The sequence below is a fragment of the Gasterosteus aculeatus genome, chromosome 14 (genome assembly GCF_964276395.1).
Source record: "Gasterosteus aculeatus chromosome 14, fGasAcu3.hap1.1, whole genome shotgun sequence".
Lineage (NCBI taxonomy): Eukaryota > Metazoa > Chordata > Actinopteri > Perciformes > Gasterosteidae > Gasterosteus > Gasterosteus aculeatus.
In genome coordinates this window covers 17,495,432-17,517,057 of record NC_135702.1, presented here as the reverse complement: position 1 = coordinate 17,517,057, position 21,626 = coordinate 17,495,432, and the positions used below count along the sequence as shown (strand labels likewise).

Genomic DNA, 21,626 nt, shown 5'->3' with positions numbered 1-21,626 from the left:
GGACGAGTTGTAAGCAGAGCGACCAAAAAGAAAAAAGGGAACCCGATGAATGGAAGTGGTTACTGATTTAATGGTGTCGCCTTGTGCAGTAATGACTGGAAGTCTTCAGGTTTCCACTGGCTCGAGTTATCAAAACCTTTTAGTTAGTTAGTGCAAGCAAATTCCCCCAAGATATTAAAGTAGATTGTTCCGTTCTCTTCAGATCTACAGAGAAAACAACTTACTGATACAAAACTCAGTGCAGGTAAATGACATCAGACCCATTATTGCCCCCCCAGGAAGCATCACCAAAAGCACCCTGTGACAACACAGGTTACAGACAAAAAAGAATATTCACATGGTTTAATACACTTCGTAGCGTACTCTGTATGCCTCTCTGTGTTTCGGTTGATTGCATGGTTACCCGTTGTAATCTCAGCTACGATACCTGAAACTTTTTGTAACTGACAAATATGCGAGAAGAAGAATATCTTGCTACAATGCGCGCCGCTGTTCCAATCAGATTCCCACACCAACCACTTCCCTATCATTGTTTGGTCAAAACAGGCTGGCACTTATTGTATTTAATGCGCATACAATTATGATATCGGCTTGCTGCACAGCCTCAAGTTCTCCAAATCACCTGATAAGCCATTTTAGGCGTTTAAGTAACTCGAGCTACCAGAAGTCAAGACCTCAAACTTCTCACAAGATGGTCCATGGATGTAAGGACAGAGGGCAAAAACTAAATTGGGGATTTAAGTCTCATATGCTTAGCTACTATCAGGCTAGACCTCTCATGCGGCGTTCACACCAAGAGCGCCACTCTTGGTTTTAACTATGTGCAAATAGGGATTACAGTCCAGAAGGCTGTGCTGATGTGTGACAAGTTGGCATCTCACTTACAGCAGTAGTAGTAGTATTAGTCAGGCATGAAAACGGGTCAAGGGTGAAGAAGGTGAGAAGGATATCCCCCCTCTAGGCGTTTTCAACTGGTTTTGTCCCAGGGACCATTTTTTGCGTACCGACGAGGGGGGGATGGGAATTGACAACAACTAATAGGGGACAAGTCATTAAATACTCGTCATGCATTATATTGCATTGCATATAATATGTGCTGGTCAACTAGTCTAATTAACTTTAGACAAATGTTTGCGTAGTTTAGAGACAAATGGTACCAGCGTACTTTGAACAGGTTGGCAGGTCCGCTTATTGATAGAACGGAGGAGCACTTTACCTTCTGCCTCGTCAGTCTCACCTCAACATCTACCTCCTCAAGACCGGTCGCGTTAGCTACCGGAGGGTTAGCTAGCTGGCCAACACTGCGTTAAATGACTCCATTCATCAAGCTGTAGCTAACGTTAGCTAAGTCTATGTCAACAAAGCTCCTGGGTAACTTAACTTAGATAGACCAGAAAATATCAACACCATCACTCACCCTGTTCGCAGTTCACTGAATATGAATACCCCCCCCCAAAAAAACTCATCAAATCTACACAACTCACGTAGGTCACCTATTTTGGTTTCAAAACGGCAAATTTCGCCAAAAGGTGAGGGGTTTTCATGCCTGATTAGTGTAAGGAGTCCTTAAACCTGGAAATGAGCATTTTTGCTCTTCTGCATCATCTACAATTCAACGTATTTCAGTATTCATTTCATTCATATGTGTAGACTATATATCTGATGAAGTTTCACAAACATTCTGTAATTGTCATGAATTCATTTGAAAAATCAAGGGTACTGCAAACTAAAAGTGCATCCTCCCTGCAGCACGTTGTGGCAGATAAGGCCAAGAAGCTCAGAAGGCATTCCTAACCAGCACGGATTGACTATTAGCAGGAATAACGCTGTTTCTTATCTTAATAGCTCTCCCTGATCAATCCAAATCAATGCTTCAGCCCGACTGTCTCACTCAGCTGTGGCACTGATCAGGGATCAGATAAACCCTACAACACGAGCGCAGGTTTTGATCTCGCACGATCAATGATTGAATGTGAAAGTAGGCACAATGGTTGATCTTAATTACCACCCCTGGAGGGACGGATGCATTTACACGTTTTCAACGTTAGGTTGCAGTCTGATCATTTTCCTGAACTCAGGGTACAATCTTCAAATCAAATGAGGCTTTGGGCGCTGAGCTAGCTAGATGATATAAAACTGCACTTTCCAAAACCATTTGTATGAGGTCTCTGTTGCTCTCTGGTGGCTGATACAAAAGAACCAACAGTTTTGCCAAAAAAGCCACACAAAGTTAACATTTCCTATGACTTACACCTTTGCAGCAGTCCCTGGAGGTAAACACATAATCCAGCGCGTCCTCCCTGGATTCAGCCACAAACAACAGTCGGAGACAAGTGGACGACGAGACAGTAAGACACTCACGCTGAAGCACAGACAGACACTTTCGGATGACTTTTTTTGTCTGGCTGAGTCTCCAGGTACATTCATGTTTGACAATTCAATTAAGGCTCCTTCCTCTGTGGAGGGTTTTGTGCTTGTTGGCTTTATAAAACTCTATCTCACCGACACCTGCCAGCTTAGCTAATGCATGCAGAGGGACAGGGAGAGACAAGACACCGGGACATTTTTGAAACTAGAGAGTCCAGAGAGTTGGATGAGGACTGAAATGCGGTCAAGAGGTGCAGATACACCTAGAAAGTCAATTACAAAAAGTTGTCCTGTGTCAAACGTTGAGAGGACGCACTTGACATCTGCTTTTAATTAACAGGAAAAACAAAGGAGCAAAGCTCTTTGCTCCTTGTAATAACCATCGCAGGTAGATCCTCTGCCTACCTGTCTCGCCCTCCCTTCTCTCAATGAACGTGTCAAGGTTCTTATACTTGTGTTTTTACATGTGGCCCTTCTATTCTCGCTAAAGCACCACTTGCATTCCCATAACACTGCAGTAGGTTTGGAAATTATTGTTGCTCTTTTCCAAAAGAAGGTCACCAGAAGTCATTTTCTGCAAGGTTCTGTTTTCAGATAAGACATTCAGACTCTCATGGAATCATGGCTCATATCAATTGAATGCAGCCAATTGTAATCACATATTTGCGTTTATGCATTAAAAAGACACTTTGGCCATAAAAGGCATATGTTGATACTCATTGGAACAATTAAAACTGAGCATTCTTCTTCTATGAACTTTTGGTTCATAAATGAAGCTTTCAATTACTTAGTCATTTCCTATTATCTGATTAACCATAAAAAGAAGATGGGAACGAGTTTGGGACCCAAGAAAGAAAAACGGAAGATCAAATAATAATCAAACTTTTGCCTATGAATAGTTTAATAATAGTTCTAAAAATACGTCAACTGCACAAATGTGCTCCCATTTCAAAGAACATGAACCTAGTAGCTAAGCATTGAGTTATTTTAGCATGAGGCTAAATGGTAAATGGAGCTTGCAGCGCTTTTCTAGTCTTCTGACCACTCAAAGCGCTTTAACTACATGACATCATTCACACCCTGATGACAGGAGAACCACACACAGTGACACCTGCCATCAGTAACTACCATTCACACACTGTAGTCGCAGCTACAGGGGCAATGTTGGGTTAAGTGTCTTGCCCAAGGACACATGGACATGCGGGTTAGCAGGACATGGGATCGAACCGACAACCCTCTGATTGGAGGACGACCGTGTCCCCACTCACCCACCGTCGCCCCAGGTGTCACAGCGCTGGGACCGTCCAACAAATGACCTTTCCTTTCTTTTATTCTCCCCCCTTCCTTCCTTCCTTCCCCCTCCGCCACCCTTCATCTCTGCCGTCTCACAGCAAAACGTGTCATAGCTACGTGTGGACCAACGTTGTGATGTCACGCTTTTGGGGAGAAAGCGTGACATCACAACGTTTTATTTGCAACTAGGTCACGTGACTATCGACTTTCCCCATCAAAGAACCTGGTGGGTTTATTATCTGTGAAAAACACAATATTTTAATAAAGCATCAGCATTTGCATAGCAAGAAGTATGCGTGAGACTGGGTTGGCTCTCTCCTTACTCCCTTTCTTCTCCCCTTTCATCCTCTCCCTCTTTCACGGCGTCCTGTCGCCACTCATATCAGCTCCTTTCCTCGCCTTTCGTCCTCCAGTCGCGCGCCCACCTGCTGATTACGTCGAAGAGACGGCGAGCTTCGCTCCAAAAAAAGAGAAATCAGCTGTTGGAAACGGTGATAACTGCTTTCATGAATCCATCTTTAGAGGATGCAGATGAAAGCAGGCCACCGTAACGAGCTGAACACTCCGTTCCAGGGTTGATCGTTCAGGATTCTTTGAATCACGTTAAGATTATGGGTTTTTTAACGCTCTTAAGGTCGTAGTTTCTCTTTCAGACTGGATGATAACCTTAACATACGGCAGTTTTGCATCAACACAGACCTGTTTTGGGACAGCACAGGAGGTTTCATTTCCACGGGAGGTCGAGCTACGAAGACTTTCATGCATTCAGGAAGATGTTTGCTGTGTTCTTACAGTTCATGCAGCTAAGTGTGATAAGATGCCCAGGTGCATGAATAGACATCTATTGTTGGCTTTACTTGGACGATTAAATCAAATCACTTTTAATTGTCAGAGGGTTTTACACCTGAACAAAAGGATTCGGTGATATTTAACTCCAAATATGACAGGTTTGTCCCGTCGTGTTTGAATTCCTCGTCTCTCAGGTAGAACGTTTTGTTCTTTGTGTAATGAACACTCCTGTTGTCTGTTTTTCCTGTTTTTGTTCTATGTGTCCGTCACTATAGCTTTTTGTTTAAGCTCCAAAGTCTCTGAATTCAGATACCAAACAACAAGTCACGAAGTCATTAATTGATTTACTTGAGCGACACTTTTACCGCGCATTTTATCTCAGTCCGAAGCGGGAGACAGACTCAGGTCTGAAAAGGTCAGCAAAACGAATCTTAGCGGTTGGGATCGGATTGCGAGTAGCCTGACGAGCGCACATACAACATGCACCTGCACAGGAAGGGCATCGCCATATGGAGCGGTGGGTTTGTGGCGCCGATGGGGAAGTGAGAGCCCGGCTCAGGTGACTTTTCTTTCAGCTTGTGGGCTAATAACAGATGACCACTGAAACCAACACGGTGTTAGCAGCCATTTGCTATGAAATCCCAATGTGAGGAAAGGAACCAGCTTTTACCTGCAAACCACCCACAGCGGAATCACTCCTTCAGTAGCTTCTTGCTGCTGAAGGCTTGCGACATACCTATATGCCTATGCACATGACAAATGAGACACCATGCACATGTCATTTCAAATGGGAACATGCTTGTTACAGGTAAATAAAAATTGGATACAAACAAGAAACTAGCAGCATTGTGTGGTTGTACTTTTAGCCAAATGCTAAGATGCTGATGTTTAGCAGGCAGAAGGCACGTTAGCATGCAATGATTTGCTCATTTGCACTACACACAAAGTAGGAGAGTGTTGCAGACATTTGGTAGCATAAGAGAACTCAAAAGACTATAAATTGAACCTGATGATGAAACAAAGAGAGAACAAGGTTTACTCATGTGTATAAAAATAAAAATGGACAATTTTATAAAATACCGGTGCTTAACCGAAAAACAACTATTGATAACATTACTGCAAACAATTATTAGTTTTCTTTAAATTCAACAATACATTAACTGTTAATATGAATTAATACAAAACACTTTGGTTCAAACTACATCATCAAACTTTTTAACAATCTGTACTTAATCATCATTAATGTTACAGGTCATGTTATCCTCACGTTGGATAATAGTACCATCTTTGTGCCGACAGTATTAATCGCTAAAACACAGCAAAACGACATTAGCTCAATCATCATTGTCCAATGTAGATCACATCATACATTTACAATGATTTAACTGTGCAGTGTAAAGTGTAAATGTCCACTTCAATCACAAAAATGTCACTATGTGACGTCGTTTGTTTGTTTTTGGTTATTGCATCGCGTCACTAAACCTGCTCAGTTGAATATTCAAATCTAGGAAACTACTGAATAAATGAAACATTATGTCCGTTGCAAATAATCTTAACTGAGTCTTTTTTTCATCTTTATTTTTTATAGTACTATAGTACTACTTCACTACTTCTACTACTACTTTTTCTACTTTAGAAACTTTTACACTTTATTCAGCTTATTATATTTGATATTTGGTGGAAATCCAAATCTTTTCTGAAAATAACTAAGATGATAATTACTTCTGATTAGTATTTGGGAATAATTATTGAAAAGTTGACTGAGAAAGAGAAATAGCCCCGACGAGGTCGTTCCCAACGGCGACTGGGAAGAGGTGCATTGTGGGATTGCCACCTGATCGCACCTCCTTTTCTGGAAATGAGGAGTGAGAAACCGCTAACGAGTTAGCATGTCTGCATGGGTGTAAGGACACGCTGAGCAAAACGTGCCCACGCAGGGAAAGAACACAGATATGTCACTGCAGACATTCCATCAGTCTCTCCGTAGTTCTGCGTCCTAGATACACCGCGCCGTACCGCCACACCGCGCCACACCACGCTGTACCGCGCCGTACCGCCACACCACGCTGTACCGCGCCGTACCGCCACACCGCGCTGTACCGCCACACCGCGCCGTACCGCTGTACCGCGGCGTACCGCCACACCGCGCCACACCACACTGTACCGCCACACCGCGCTGTATCGCCACACCGCGCCACACCACACTGTACCGCCACACCGCGCTGTACCGCCACACCGCGCCGTACCGCCACACCGCGGCGTACCGCCACACCGCGCCACACCACACTGTACCGCCACACCGCGCTGTATCGCCACACCGCGCCACACCACACTGTACCGCCACACCGCGCTGTACCGCCACACTGTACCGCCACACCGCGCTGTACCGCCACACCGCGCCACACCACACTGTACCGCCACACCGCGCTGTATCGCCACACCGCGCTGTATCGCCACACCGCGCCACACCACGCTGTACCGCCACACCGCGCCACACCACGCTGTACCGCCACACCGCGCTGTATCGCCACACCGCGCCACACCACGCTGTACCGCCACACCGCGCCACACCACACTGTACCGCCACACCGCGCTGTATCGCCACACCGCGCCACACCACACTGTACCGCCACACCGCGCTGTACCGCCACACCGCGCCACACCACACTGTACCGCCACACCGCGCTGTATCGCCACACCGCACTGTATCGCCACACCGCGCCACACCACGCTGTACCGCCACACCACACTGTACAGTGTTGATTGGATACTTTAGATCTCCATTCATGAATGGTTTAATTCACAAACATGTGTAGATGCTGTTCATCAACTCGAGGCTCTACTATAGACCACAAAAACAAACTACAGCAGCCAAAACTCATGTAACCCACAAACAGTATTGTTCCAAAATCTGTAATTAATAATAATGATAATAAAGTGAATTTGTTGCTTAGTAAAGTTCTTATTATTCTGCCTGACTGCACATCAACCTGTCTCTCTCCTTCTGTCTGGGTCTCCTACCCTCCCTCTCTCTCTCTCTGAGTAGTTGATCATGCTGTGGTTTTTCCTTATTAAGACTTCATGTATGGGAACAACAGCTCTGGTTCAAACCACAATTATATCCCATGTCTTTCACTAACTACATTGGAGAGCGACTACAGCAGAGATCGACATTCGTCTAACCTTTAAATATGTCAAGATGGTACCTCTTTAATTTGTTCTATTTCTCTTTGTGCCTCACTGACAACTGCCTCCCTCGGCCCTTAACTCTCTTTCTCCCCCTCTATCATACAGATCCTCCTCTGTTTTTAGACCAGGGTTCCTAGTAGCTAGATCGCCAAGGCAGTGCCGGTACATAGCATGTCACAAACCTCGGGCCACATGCAAATCAATACATACAGACATTTGTGAAAATGATATCACGTGGGCACATATTTCCGCTTGTGAATCTATTGTCAGCTTTGGCGATGAAGAAACTGAAACCTGTGGTGAAATACAAACATTTTGGCTCACTTTCCATTAGAGTGGTTCCTCATTTTAGAAGTCCCTTAAAATCATGTGAGGAACCCGTAGGAAGACCTGAAACCCCCTTTTTCAAAAAGTTCTGAATTGGCCAAAAATCAGCCATAAAAATCCATCAAGTGTGTGTGTGATACTTGAGCTATGAAAAATAAATCTTTATGAAGACGCAACTTAAAACGCTCCCAAAGAGATCGCGAGGCGTCGCCACATGTGCCCCGTTTTCTGTGGTGTGATGAGTGAAACATTCGTAAGGGGGAGTGTGGTCGCAGAGTGAGAAGTAAACCGCAACATCGCAGCACACATGACATCCAGAAATTGTGGGGAAAACAGCAGCAATGCAATTCATTTGCACTTAACATGCTACACCAAGTGTGAGTTTTGATCCGGCTGCTGTTATTTCACTGGGCTGCAGTTTTATTTTAATATCCATACAGAGGAAAGTGCCACAGTAAATAATCCCCTGGTTGGCGTTTCTTTAGTCGCAGTTGCAGGTAAGAGCGACGTGACAAAAATAGGAACCACAGATTCCAGTCCTCCTGTTCACGCTAAATGACCAAAACTGGGCAGAGAAGCGTGAGAGAATTGAAAATCTGGCAAAACACAATGAATAAAAAAAACAACTATCAGAAGTGGTCCATGAATTCTGCAATGCTTTTTTTCCAGAAGTGACGTCTGATCAAAAAGCCCAAATGAAAGGGTGTTCTGACATTATTAATCTTTATTATTTTCAATCACTGGAGCTTCCTAGCTGCAAGAACGTATGCTTTTCATCAACATGTCCTATAAACCTGTCGTGGTCGTAGTCAGTGTACAACCTGCTGTAGCGGAGATGGCGGTCGGCTCTACGTATTTGTATACGTATCGGCTTCAACTCCCCGTCGGGAAAAGGGTGTCAGAACAAAGCAGTGAAAATCACCTAAATGTTATCTCTTTTCCATTTGGAAACCAAGCTGGAAAAGAGGGCAGAAGCTGCTGCTTGGTCCTTACTCTCAAGGTCCAATAAGGTCCCCGCACCTACGCAAGGCCCGGGAGGTCGGTCCAGACGCACAAGTACACTGGCCGGGTGTGTTCTGCAGACAGGGAACGGTTGCCTAATCAAATACAGACGTGGCCACCGACTTCCACACATGCAGGAACAAAGCGGCCACTCCAGAGGTGCCAGATGTCAGAGGGGGCAGAGCGTGACACTTGACGGAGAACAGGCCTCGCTGGAGAGCGCGTATGAGTGAAAAGACGCTGCTCTCTATAACGCAATTGATCTCAAGAAAACACACAAACACACACAATAAAGTGAAGGCGTCCCCTTTGAAAACCACATAAAGGATGTCTGAGCACGCACAACATCTCTGCTGCTCCCTCTTAACACATTAAAGCCTGTCCGTGTGTGTGTGTCTGTGCGTGTGTGTGTGTGTGTGTGTGTGTGTGTCTGTGTACTGAGCTGCACCTCTTAGCTCACGTCGTTTCTGGTTGAAATGATACCAAGACACAGGTTTCAGAGCCAGTCGCTGATGGGTGAGTCAAGGTGACTACGCCCCCTTTTTAAATAGGAATGGTTTAAACTATTAAAACGTTGTAGCAGACGCACACAGACACACACACAGACGCACACAGACTTACACAGACTTACACAGACACACACACACACAGAAGCAGACAGACGCACACAGACGCAGACACATGCAGACGCAGACAGACGCACGCAGACAGACGCACGCAGACACACAGACACAGACAGACGCACGCAGACAGACGCACGCAGACACACAGACGCAAACAGACGCACGCAGACACACAGGCGCAGACAGACGCAGACAGACGCACGCAGACACACACACACAGACGCACACAGACTCACACAGACACACACAGAAGCAGACAGATGCACACAGACGCAGACACATGCAGACGCAGACAGACGCACGCAGACAGACGCACGCAGACACACAGACGCAGACAGACGCACACAGACGCAGACAGACGCACGCAGACACATGCAGACGCAGACAGACGCACGCAGACAGACGCACGCAGACACACAGACGCAGACAGACACAGACAGACGCACGCAGACACACAGACGCAAACAGACGCACGCAGACACACAGGCGCAGACAGACGCAGACAGACGCACGCAGACACACACACACAGACGCACACAGACTCACACAGACACACACAGAAGCAGACAGATGCACACAGACGCAGACACATGCAGACGCAGACAGACGCACGCAGACAGACGCACGCAGACACACAGACGCAGACAGACACAGACAGACGCACGCAGACACACAGACGCACGCAGACACACAGACGCAGACAGACGCAGACAGACGCACGCAGACACACAGACGCAGACAGACACAGACAGACACAGACAGACTTACACAGACTCACAGACACAAACACAGAAGCAGACAGACGCACACAGACGCAGACAGACGCACGCAGACAGACGCACGCAGACACACAGACGCAAACAGACGCACGCAGACACACAGGCGCAGACAGACGCAGACAGACGCACGCAGACACACACACACAGACGCACACAGACTCACACAGACACACACAGAAGCAGACAGATGCACACAGACGCAGACACATGCAGACGCAGACAGACGCACGCAGACAGACGCACGCAGACACACAGACGCAGACAGACACAGACAGACGCACGCAGACACACAGACGCACGCAGACACATGCAGACGCAGACAGACGCACGCAGACAGACGCACGCAGACACACAGACGCAGACAGACACAGACAGACGCACGCAGACACACAGACGCAAACAGACGCACGCAGACACACAGGCGCAGACAGACGCAGACAGACGCACGCAGACACACACACACAGACGCACACAGACTCACACAGACACACACAGAAGCAGACAGATGCACACAGACGCAGACACATGCAGACGCACGCAGACAGACGCACGCAGACACACAGACGCAGACAGACACAGACAGACGCACGCAGACACATGCAGACGCAGACAGACGCACGCAGACAGACGCACGCAGACACACAGACGCAGACAGACACAGACAGACGCACGCAGACACACAGACGCAAACAGACGCACGCAGACACACAGGCGCAGACAGACGCAGACAGACGCACGCAGACACACACACACAGACGCACACAGACTCACACAGACACACACAGAAGCAGACAGATGCACACAGACGCAGACACATGCAGACGCAGACAGACGCACGCAGACAGACGCACGCAGACACACAGACGCAGACAGACACAGACAGACGCACGCAGACACACAGACGCACGCAGACACACAGACGCAGACAGACGCAGACAGACGCACGCAGACACACAGACGCAGACAGACACAGACAGACACAGACAGACTTACACAGACTCACACAGACACAAACACAGAAGCAGACAGACGCACACAGACGCAGACAGACGCACGCAGACACACAGACGCACGCAGACACACACAGACGCAGACAGACGCAGGCACATGCAGACGCAGACAGACGCATGCAGACGCAGACAGACGCACGCACACACACAGACACACGCAGACGCACGCACACACACAGACACACGCAGACACACAGACGCAGACAGACACAGACAGACGCACGCAGACACACACAGACGCAATTATTACAGTTTTTTTCGATTGCTAAACGTCAGTGGGCACAACTGGAGTCACATGTGCAAAACTCTAACTACAGTCTGCACTACCAACAGTCACCTGAGCTAAACAGTTCACGTCACGTGCAAAACTCATTCCAAGCAACACAACTCTACTCAACACAAGAAAGTAATATTTTCTTCAATGAAAAGATTGACATTCTTTCACATGATTTATTTTATTTACATTTTTAGAACATAACAATTCTTTAAGGTAAATGAAAATTAGCAGTTTGCTTCAATAGTCTGTACTGTAATTTACAGAATTACAGTAATGAGAAAAAAAGGTAGAAACTAAAAGTACATACTTTAATTCTAACAAATAATTGAGGGGCTAATCCTGCCTCTCTCTAGCATCAGGCCACAGGTTTTCGTCAACATCACATCTAATGTTCTTTCTTGCCATGCACCTGGGGAAGAACCTTCTGGAGTGCCTTATCCATCCCTGGCAGTCCTCTGGACTTGTGGCCTCACATCCGGCACGCATGGCTTCCAAAAGAGACATTTGGTCATGTGGGTGGTGATCAAACACTTTCCACCTCCAGGCAGAGAAAAACTCCTCTATTGGGTTGAGGAAGGGTGAATATGCAGGCAGGTACAAAACTATAAATCTGCAATGTGCTGCAAACCAATCTGTGACAGCTGCAGAGTGGTGAAAAGCAACGTTATCGCAAACTATGACAAAAACTTGGGGGTTTCTTACTGGCTCCCCCTGTTCTGCTGGCACTAGCTGAGCATAGAGCTGTTCTAGGAAAGCTATAAGCCTTTCTGTGTTGTATGAGCCAATGAGTGGTGTGTTGAGAAGCAAACCATCATTGGCCATTGCAGCACACATGGTTATATTTCCCCCCCTTTGGCCTGGAACCTCCACAGTGGCCCTTTGACCTATAACATTCCTTCCTCTGCGCCGTGTTTTGGCAAGGTTAAATCCAGCTTCATCGATAAATACAAATGAATGTGGTGTTTCCAGTGCTTCCACCTCCATTACTCTCTGAAAAACAGTAAGTGCACAGTTTACGTAACTGTAGTAATGCTAGTGGTTTTTTTACTGTAAATATTTTTACAGTAATAGCTGTGTATGTAACCTCAGACGTCTTACCTGGACATATTGGTATCTTTGCTCTTTTACCCGTTCACTGTTCCTCTCGAACGGTACAGTGTATAACTGTTTCATTGTAACTTGGTGTTTCTGTAGGACTCGAGCAATAGTTGTTGTGCTGACAGAATTAACATTTTCAAATATATCATTATCAGCCAGCACTCTATCTTGAATCTCCCGCAGTTTTATTGCATTGTTGACAACAACCATGTCAACAATAGCATTTTCCTGCGCATTTGAAAATATTTTTGCTCTTCCTCCTGTTGGGGGCAGCCTTTGGGTCCTGTTGTAAAAATATATTTTACAGTCAAACTTACTGTAATATATATTTGTGTAAATATTCCATAATTGCAATACAAAATAAATTCCTGTAATCTTTTCATTTACTATAAGGATGTAACTCTCACCTGTTTGTATGATGGAAAATTCGCATTACAGATGCCACTGTGGATCTTTGCAGATTGGGTTGCACCCTCAACCCTGCCTCTCTCAATGAGAGACCATGGTTCACGACATGGTCTATAAGTGTAGCCCTTATTTCATCTGAAATAACAGCTCTTTGTCTTCTTTGTCTCCCTCCACAAACCCGCCCTCTCCCTGCCACCCTTCTCCCTCCACGAACCCGTCTTCCTTGTTCCATTTCCAAAATTAGTCTTTCTGAGCTTTACCTGTGTATATATATATATTTTGTGTGTGTTCACTAACAAGTCTAAAACAAGACACCTGCTTAGCCTTTCAGCTGAAATTGCAATCAGCAGTGTTTGAAAGGCACAAGGCTGAAATCTATTCCGTTTTGAATGTGTGGTTCACAGTTTTGACAGCAGTGTGTTAGCATTTGAACAAAGTGCTGTAAATCCACAGTGTTGTGCAGGTTGTGGTTAAAGTCATGGGATAAGTGTGTAGAGTTTTGAAAACTGTGTTCAAGCAATGAAAAATGAACTAGAGTTTGGTCCACATGAGCTGCTGCTGTGCAGACTGTAGTTAGAGTTTTGCACATGTAGTTCCAGTTGTGCTCACTGTCGTTTAGCAATCGAAAAAAACTGTAACTAATTCGTGTTTTTAGCATTTATTTACAATTAGTTTGGTTGGAACGGCACAGGTGTATCAATATATATATTTTGTAAATGAGTATTATCACAATAATTCTATGTTGGATTTATTTTATTTTGCTGCTTTGGCAACATTGTTTTTTTAACTAATGTGCTAATAAAACCACATTCGACTGAATTCAAAAAGTAACAGCATTGTAAGAAAAGACCAACATTAATCTGTAGCAGTCGCATTTTCTCGTTTGAATCATTTTGGTGATCCTTTATCTTCATCGACCACCACAAATGTAATTAGTTCAATATTTTGACTTAAGACCAAATACGAGTAAACTTAAAAACTAAATGTACTATGCCTTTTGTGCTAGTTAGCTAGTATTAGCCTTCTAACACAAATGATAGCATGCTAACACACTTTGCTGTGCATGCTAAAAATGGGCAATATCCTAATACTGAAGATGTTAAACAGTTTTATTTGTAGACATGTAGACCAATGTAAGCATGCCAGCATGTTAATGGTGGTTCAACCAGCTTACTCCACCAGTGGGACCAGTCATTCATGGGCACTGGGAACTCGGGAGCTGCTGCTTGAAGCTGGTAAAGTCCAGCATACCAGTCCGTTCTGTTGGCTAAATACCAAATCATATTGAAAAAAAGAAAAAACTAACTAATTATTGAGACCCTTACAAACAGTACTATGATAGATACGTACAACACCAAAGCATCCGATGCATTACAACTTACAACGCTATTTTGTCTTTTTAAGTCTCTAGAACCTTTTCCTGAAAATAGACAAAGAAAACACAAAATAAAACCTAAGGGACATGATTCATCGGTCCCATATTCACACACACACACACACAGATATTTGAAACATGCAGAGCTACAAATGAGAAAGAGCTGAGTAAATGTTGAGCGGGGCAGGGGGAAGAGGGGCCGTGTCGGGGACGGAGAACAGTCACTACTTGTTTTATCGCCTCATGATGAACACCTGCAACGACTGGGGAGGAGGGGAATAGAAAGAGGTCGAGGGCAGACAAAAGGCTCACATCTGAGAGAGGGCAAGAGGGGGGGTACTGTGGGAACGCTGGTGTGTATGTGTGTGTCTCAGGTTGCATTCTTACAGACATGCTGCCAAATCAGACCGTAAGTTGCATGACACAACGCACATGTGTGCATAAAGTGTGGTAACTTGAAGGAAAAAACATTTGCAGCGTGCGGTCAACTTCGTTGCCACATTTGCAGAACAAAATGGTTTTAAACAGTCCTTGACCCCAACCAACCAATCCCTGAAAATGATGACTTGATTTTTTACCGCAGTAGACAATGGAGAAATTACATTATGGTCTCAATCTCTAGTTTCAAGACCTCTTCAATACAGAAGGATGTTTATTTGGTAAATGATGTACCATTTTAGGTCAGGACATGCGATGCAGCAGGATTGCCTGTGATTGACAGGTCACTAGCATTATCTGGTTCAGGAGTTGTCCGTGTTTTGTCATAAAAGTTAACCCTTTCACAGTTAGTCACAGTTTTTAGTTCATGAAAGTTGATCGACCATCAACTAAAATACATATATGTATTATTCAATGACGGACAAAAATACTAATGGCCGCGCAATGCCAAACTTAATGGTTGAAAGCAGCAGTCCACAGAGCAATGCTTTACGACTAGGTGACTATGTTCCCTTCTTCAATACAGTCTACGCTTCAACCACATACAACACCTTTGGGATGAATTGGAACACCCACTTCGAGCCAGACCGTATCACACCTAGTAATCCTGTTTCTTGGTAGTCACTAATGCTGTCGTGGCTGAAAGGAAGCAGCCAGGGTCCAACATCTGGCGGGAAAATTCCTAGAAATGCCACCTGTTCTGACACCATATTAATGCCTATGGTCAACAATCACATACAGGTTTTGTTTTGGTTGTCAATGCAGTCTGCACGCTATTAAAAACAAAACCCTTATGAGAAGAGATCTGTGCGTCTTTGGTTATCCAATACAAAACTATATCCCGGGCCCGGCTTAGAAACAGTGCTTCTATTTACTCAAAGCTGTTCTAAGCTCACAATGGGGATGATACTTTTGAGGTACTGCTAAAAGCACAATAGGTTACTTTTGTATTGTTGTTAAATCAATACCATTCTGAATCAAACAGCAGTTGTTGGGGATATTTTTGTTCCATGTTCCAAGCATTACGCCTCAAATACATGCCCTTCCCTCTGAAGGTGTCTTTTACAGGTTCAACAAAAGGTTCAATTGACTAAAGGCTATGTCCTATTTACCAAAGTAACACTCTCACAGCCGAAACATCGCAGTCAAGTGAAGTGGAGCGCCGTTTCCCTGAAAATATGGCACAGCGTCACAGCATTTATTGATCTGTCTTCCACACTTTGCTTCTACAACTAGTTAATAACCTTTTTACCCACAGAGGTTCAAAGAGTGATTGATAAATACACAATACAAGAATTATCACCCAGACATACACAAGTGACGCCTGCCTCCCTTCTTACAGTCACTGAAGTATTTAGAACCTCTGGCCTTCTGTCTCAAGGATTTACGCCAGTGGAAATTGAAAAAAACTTGTGTCCCTTATATGTTCATCCTCACTGAATGTTCATTGAGCATATGTTGCCAAGACAAACATAAAACAGGTTTTATGCTAAAACGCTTCTTGTTCTGATGAGGAACTCCAACACTTCTTGAGATGAATGACTCAATACGTTCTCTACCTTCTTTTTAACAAGAACTAGTTTGCAGCGGATAAACTCGGCTTTACCATAGTTTATCTGCACACAGCTGTATTCAGGAAGACGGCGTCGCAAACCGCAATCAAGACAAGTTGCACTTGGAAAGAAAAATGGAATTTGTGTTTAATTAGGGAAGTCATTTCAGCTGGAATTGGTCAAGTTTAAGATACGCATTACCATGTGGAGGGAGTATCTATGACGACGGGGACAGCACATACAGTTGATCAGTCTTGGGTTTGCACCAATACAAATATCAAACCAACACTTACTTCAAATGCTGCATTGCTGACAATGAAGCAGATTGTTTTCTTTTTTGATGTTTGGACCAATTTATTGTTGGATTTAAAAAAGGTTTACAATGGAATAGAAAGTCCCAATAATTTTCTTCCCCAATTTCTTGTGTCAAAAGGAAATTGTGTTTAGCTGTATGTTGCCTCAGTACTAAAAGAATGATCGCAGTCACCGTCCAACCGTGAGACATGCAATCTATAAAGCCAACACCTTTGGGATGAACTTGAACACTGAATGTGAGCCAGCGTTAGTGTTGCACCTCACTGACGCTCTCTTTTCTCAATGGGAAACAGATCGCTGCAGCCAGTTGGAAATCCTTTCCTGAAAAGGAGGCTGTTAAAGCAGCAGATGAATGTCCTTAGTTTTGGAATGGTATGTTAAATGATCACACATGGGATCATGTTCAAATGTCCTCATACCTTTGGCAGTGCATTTTGTGTTTAACTTTCCATGAAACAAGTCCTTGGCTTCATTTTTTCCAACCGCTGACTTTCGGCAACCGGGAAGAATAAAGTTAGTTTTGCAGAAGTAGGTGTCACATCCTTCCAAGCGGTGGTTATGTCTTTTAAAGCACCACCGGCGTAAATCGTGTTGATATACACCTCTGCCTTCCAAGAACACAGCAGCAGGGAAACCACTCGATAAAGCCGCATTTATTGGATAATTTGTTCCTTAAAAGGGCTTCAAGCTGTCGATGGACGGCCATCCAACAGGGAGCAGGCCGGCAAAAGGGGGGAAAAATAACGTCCTCTTAACCAAAGGCTAAAAACACTGTGGTTTCACCCCACAGTTATTAAACACACAAAGCTGTCAAATAAGACAAACCGCCTAAAATGACAAAACTGTAATTCTCAACTTTTTCTGTTAACATTTCATTGTGATGCATGGATAATTCTGCGTGCCGGTGCAAGTTTGGAAGATTAACAAAGCATCATTGTGACTGTGAAACACGTCTCTGTGAAGCAACATTTCAAGGTTGTCACAACAAGTCAAAGTGAGTCTGATGTCACAATGCAGGTATCCGCTCATTCAGAGCACAAGTCCAAGTGATGTTGCGATACCTGAAAAAAGATCTAGTGTGCATTTTGTCTTTTTTTGGAAAATCAATGACCTGTTATCGAATATTTCAAAACCTTGATTCTGGCATATCGGCTGTCACGTCTTTCGTCTTCGCCAACCTAAAATGTTCAATTAACTTTCATGAACTGACTACACAGTCAGCGTTAAAAGTTAAAAGAGACCCGGCCCAAACGCAGCCGTGGGGACATGTCGAGGACGTTGGCCTGTGCCGTTGTTCATGGTCTGTCTCAAAATGGGTCATAGTTTACTAAATGAACATCATGTGACAATGAAGAAGACGCGAAAGTAGAGATTGAGACTCATATTTACTGAGGGATTCAACTAAATGAGTAGAGTCATTTAGTGAACACACACACACACATATATAGACTAATTCCTTTACAACCGGGAATTAGTAGATTCCTTTACAACCAGAGGAGTGAAGACTGCAGGTTGGAGGCACTTTCTGAGGGTGTGAGCATCCACACACCGTCATACCTCTTATACGTTGTTTAGCTACTGATGATTCATTTTTATAAGTTTATAACAACAATAAAGTCCTGTGTCTCGTTTGCTCTGAAATGTGGACTACTTGTCATGATGATAATGTTCAGCTGGCTGCTACTCTCAAACAAACATGTGAGAGAGAAGGCCGCATGTTGTCATGTTTAACCTGGAGTTTAAGGCAGGAGAAGGACAGCGAGTGGGATGAGACAGAATAAACAGGAAAAGTGGGAAAGTTTCAAAACAATGTGAATGAAAGAGTGGAAAAATAAATTAGGGAATAGTGAGAGGAGGTTTGGACTAATGACTTGTAACTATTCCGTACTGACAGTGTGGAATGTGCGTAGGGAGATCAATGAGGTACCACACACACACACACACACACACACACACACACACACACACACAGCCAGATGTCCTTTAGCCAAGGAGGAAGAAGCAGTCTGGTCTCCTCAGGTAAACCCTCATTGGTGTCTCACACACAGAGTCACGATTTGACTCTCTCACTCCTATCGGCTCCCCTTCTCCATTCACAGTGTTTGACAAAGTCCACTCATTTATCAATGAAAGGTTCAGTGTTTGCACCGCAGTTCCCCCGGGCAAGGCACTAGTGATGTGTCGTCCGTGAACGATCCGTTCGTTTTGAACGAATCCTTACAAGGACTCGAGAGTAACGAGTCCTCTCAAAAAAAGATTTGTTCATTTTCTCGTGGCCACGCATCGGGACTTGATGAAATGATTCGTTGAATGCAGGTCACGTGGAAAATGATCCTTCTGCCAACCAAGTGGTACCAGTGCTGAGCCTACGCAGGTCACGTGAAAAATGAACGATGAACGAATCATTGACCCGAAGACTCGGCGTTAAACATCACCACACTGTCTGCACGAGAAGGCTTCACGCAGCCACTGCGCGGCGACCTGCCGTCGCCATTTTAATTAAGCCGCAACTAGTGGCAGCCGTCGCACAAAGTCCTCAACTCGCCAACACTCGCACACAATCTACAAACCATAGTTGGACGTCTGCAGGGGCCGCATCACTTCACGCGAACACAGACGAGCATCGGAGACGTTAATCCAAAAAGTTTTCCAGAGTTTCTACTTGAGGCTTCGTGGACCTCTTGAGCAGTGAACGATCCTTCCGTTGCTTCGAATTAAATCCCGGTGGGTTTCTGTCGCTGTGGTTGGAAGCAACAATCCCGCTTGCAGAGTCTCGGGGTAGAAAAATGAACGATGAACGATGAATGAATCATTGATCTACTTGCTACCAGTGCTGAGCCTATGCAGGTCACGTGAAAAATGAACGATGAACGAATCATTGACCCGAAGCTCGGTTGGCAGATGAACGAATCATTGACCCGAAGACACGGTCGGGAGGTGAACGATTTGTTCCTCTGCCGGATCCAGATCTTTAGATCATTTTTCACGTGACCTGCATAGGCTCAGCACTGATCCACGCTAGCATCGGGCTAACGTCCCCATCCATCCACGCTAGCATCAGGCTAATGATCCCATCCATACACGCTAGCATCAGGCTAATGATCCCATCCATCCACGCTAGCATCAGGCTAACGTCCCCGTCCATCCACGCTAGCATCAAGTGAACCCTTACATACAACACATAATAACAACCTCGCTACCAGACCGTGGACACTTTATAACAAAGCTTTTTTGCAACGTAAATGGATCAGTACCGCCGCTGCCCATTTTCAACAGTGGGGACCGGCTATGCCGGCTAGGTTTTCGGGTTTAGGGGGTTCATTTTGACTGGGTCTTCGGATACGGATCTTAGGATCATTTTTCACGTGACCTGCGCTCAGAAGAGGAAACAGAAAGGATTTGTTTACCTCGTTCACTTTCGCGTGGCTAGGTTTAGTAAGACGTGAATGATATTCCTTCACAAGTAATAATTACAGGTTTCGTTATTTTAACTTTTTTGTACTTTACTTAGAGTTCAGCGGAATAGTTATGCCGTGATAATTGAATGCTAGTGTGAAAATAAACGATCACTTCAAATGATCCAGACTGTCATGATACATTATTTTAATGCAGGAATTTATCTTACCCCCCCCCCCAAATGAACGAATGACTTGAAAAAAGATTCGTTCATTTTACTGAACGAGATTCAAAGAACCGAGTCGGTAAGATGATCCGAACTTCCCATCATTACAAGGCAACAATACCTTCAGGATACAGGTTGAAATGCTTACAGTAATGCACCAGCACTTCCCCATGTAGAGGTTCAGATCCTTACGGACAAAACCAAGTCTTCTTAAGTCTTTTGTCAATGACTGCTGATTTCATTTTGAGCAACTTGGCTTAACAGAATGTACTTTATCAAGCAGCACTGTTTGTGTGTGTGTGTGTGTGTGTGTTCCAGCATATTGATAATCAAAAGAATGAAATGATACGGTGTACCGGTATCAGATTTCCGTACGGTATGAATCTCTCACGTAGGGCTGCAGGGTGTACTGGTTCAGACGGTGTACCGGTATCAGAATCCCGTACGGTATGAATCTCTCACGTCGGGCTGCACGGTGTACTGGTTCAGACGGTGTACCGGTATCAGATTTCCGTACGGTATGAATCTCTCACGTAGGGCTACACGGTGTACTGGTTCAGACGGTGTACCGGTACCAGATTTCCGTACGGTATGAATCTCTCACGTAGGGCTGCAGGGTGTACTGGTTCAGACGGTGGACCGGTACCAGATTTCCGTACGGTATGAATCTCTCATACCGGTGTTACGTCATAACAACTGACGTTGGTCTTCAGCAGGCGGCAGTATTTGTTTCCACACGTCATGGAGGATCGTCTGACGGTCAGAGCTACTCGTCTTAGTGTGTTGAGATTGAGTCATGGTTATAACTTTATAACAACAATAACGCACAACAAACACTCTTTAACAGGGTAAAACACCACAGCTGGTGACATACAAACAATTTGTAACACTAATAATTCTACATTTATAAAAATGACCCCGCTGAACTGCATGCTGGGTAAAGCTCAGAAGTAACTCTGCTGCTACATGAATACACGGAAAAGAGGGACACAAGAGGAACAAGGAGAGACCAGAGATGCACCAACACAACTTGTGCCCAACAGAGGAGCTCAGTCTGTTTGGAGGGTTTTGGTTTTGGAAAATCTGACCTTAGATCAGAAAACCATTTATTGCAAAGTCTGTTGAGCCTCTGAAGGCAACACTAGCAGCCACAACGAGCTA

At 44.8% G+C, this 21,626-nt stretch overlaps 1 protein-coding gene across 8 annotated transcripts in view; it reads right to left on the bottom strand.

Annotated features, from left to right (window-relative positions):
- tcf4 (transcription factor 4) overlaps window positions 1–21,626 on the bottom strand; it is a 163,933-nt gene that overhangs the window by 129,906 nt on the left and 12,401 nt on the right. The window lies entirely within an intron of this gene.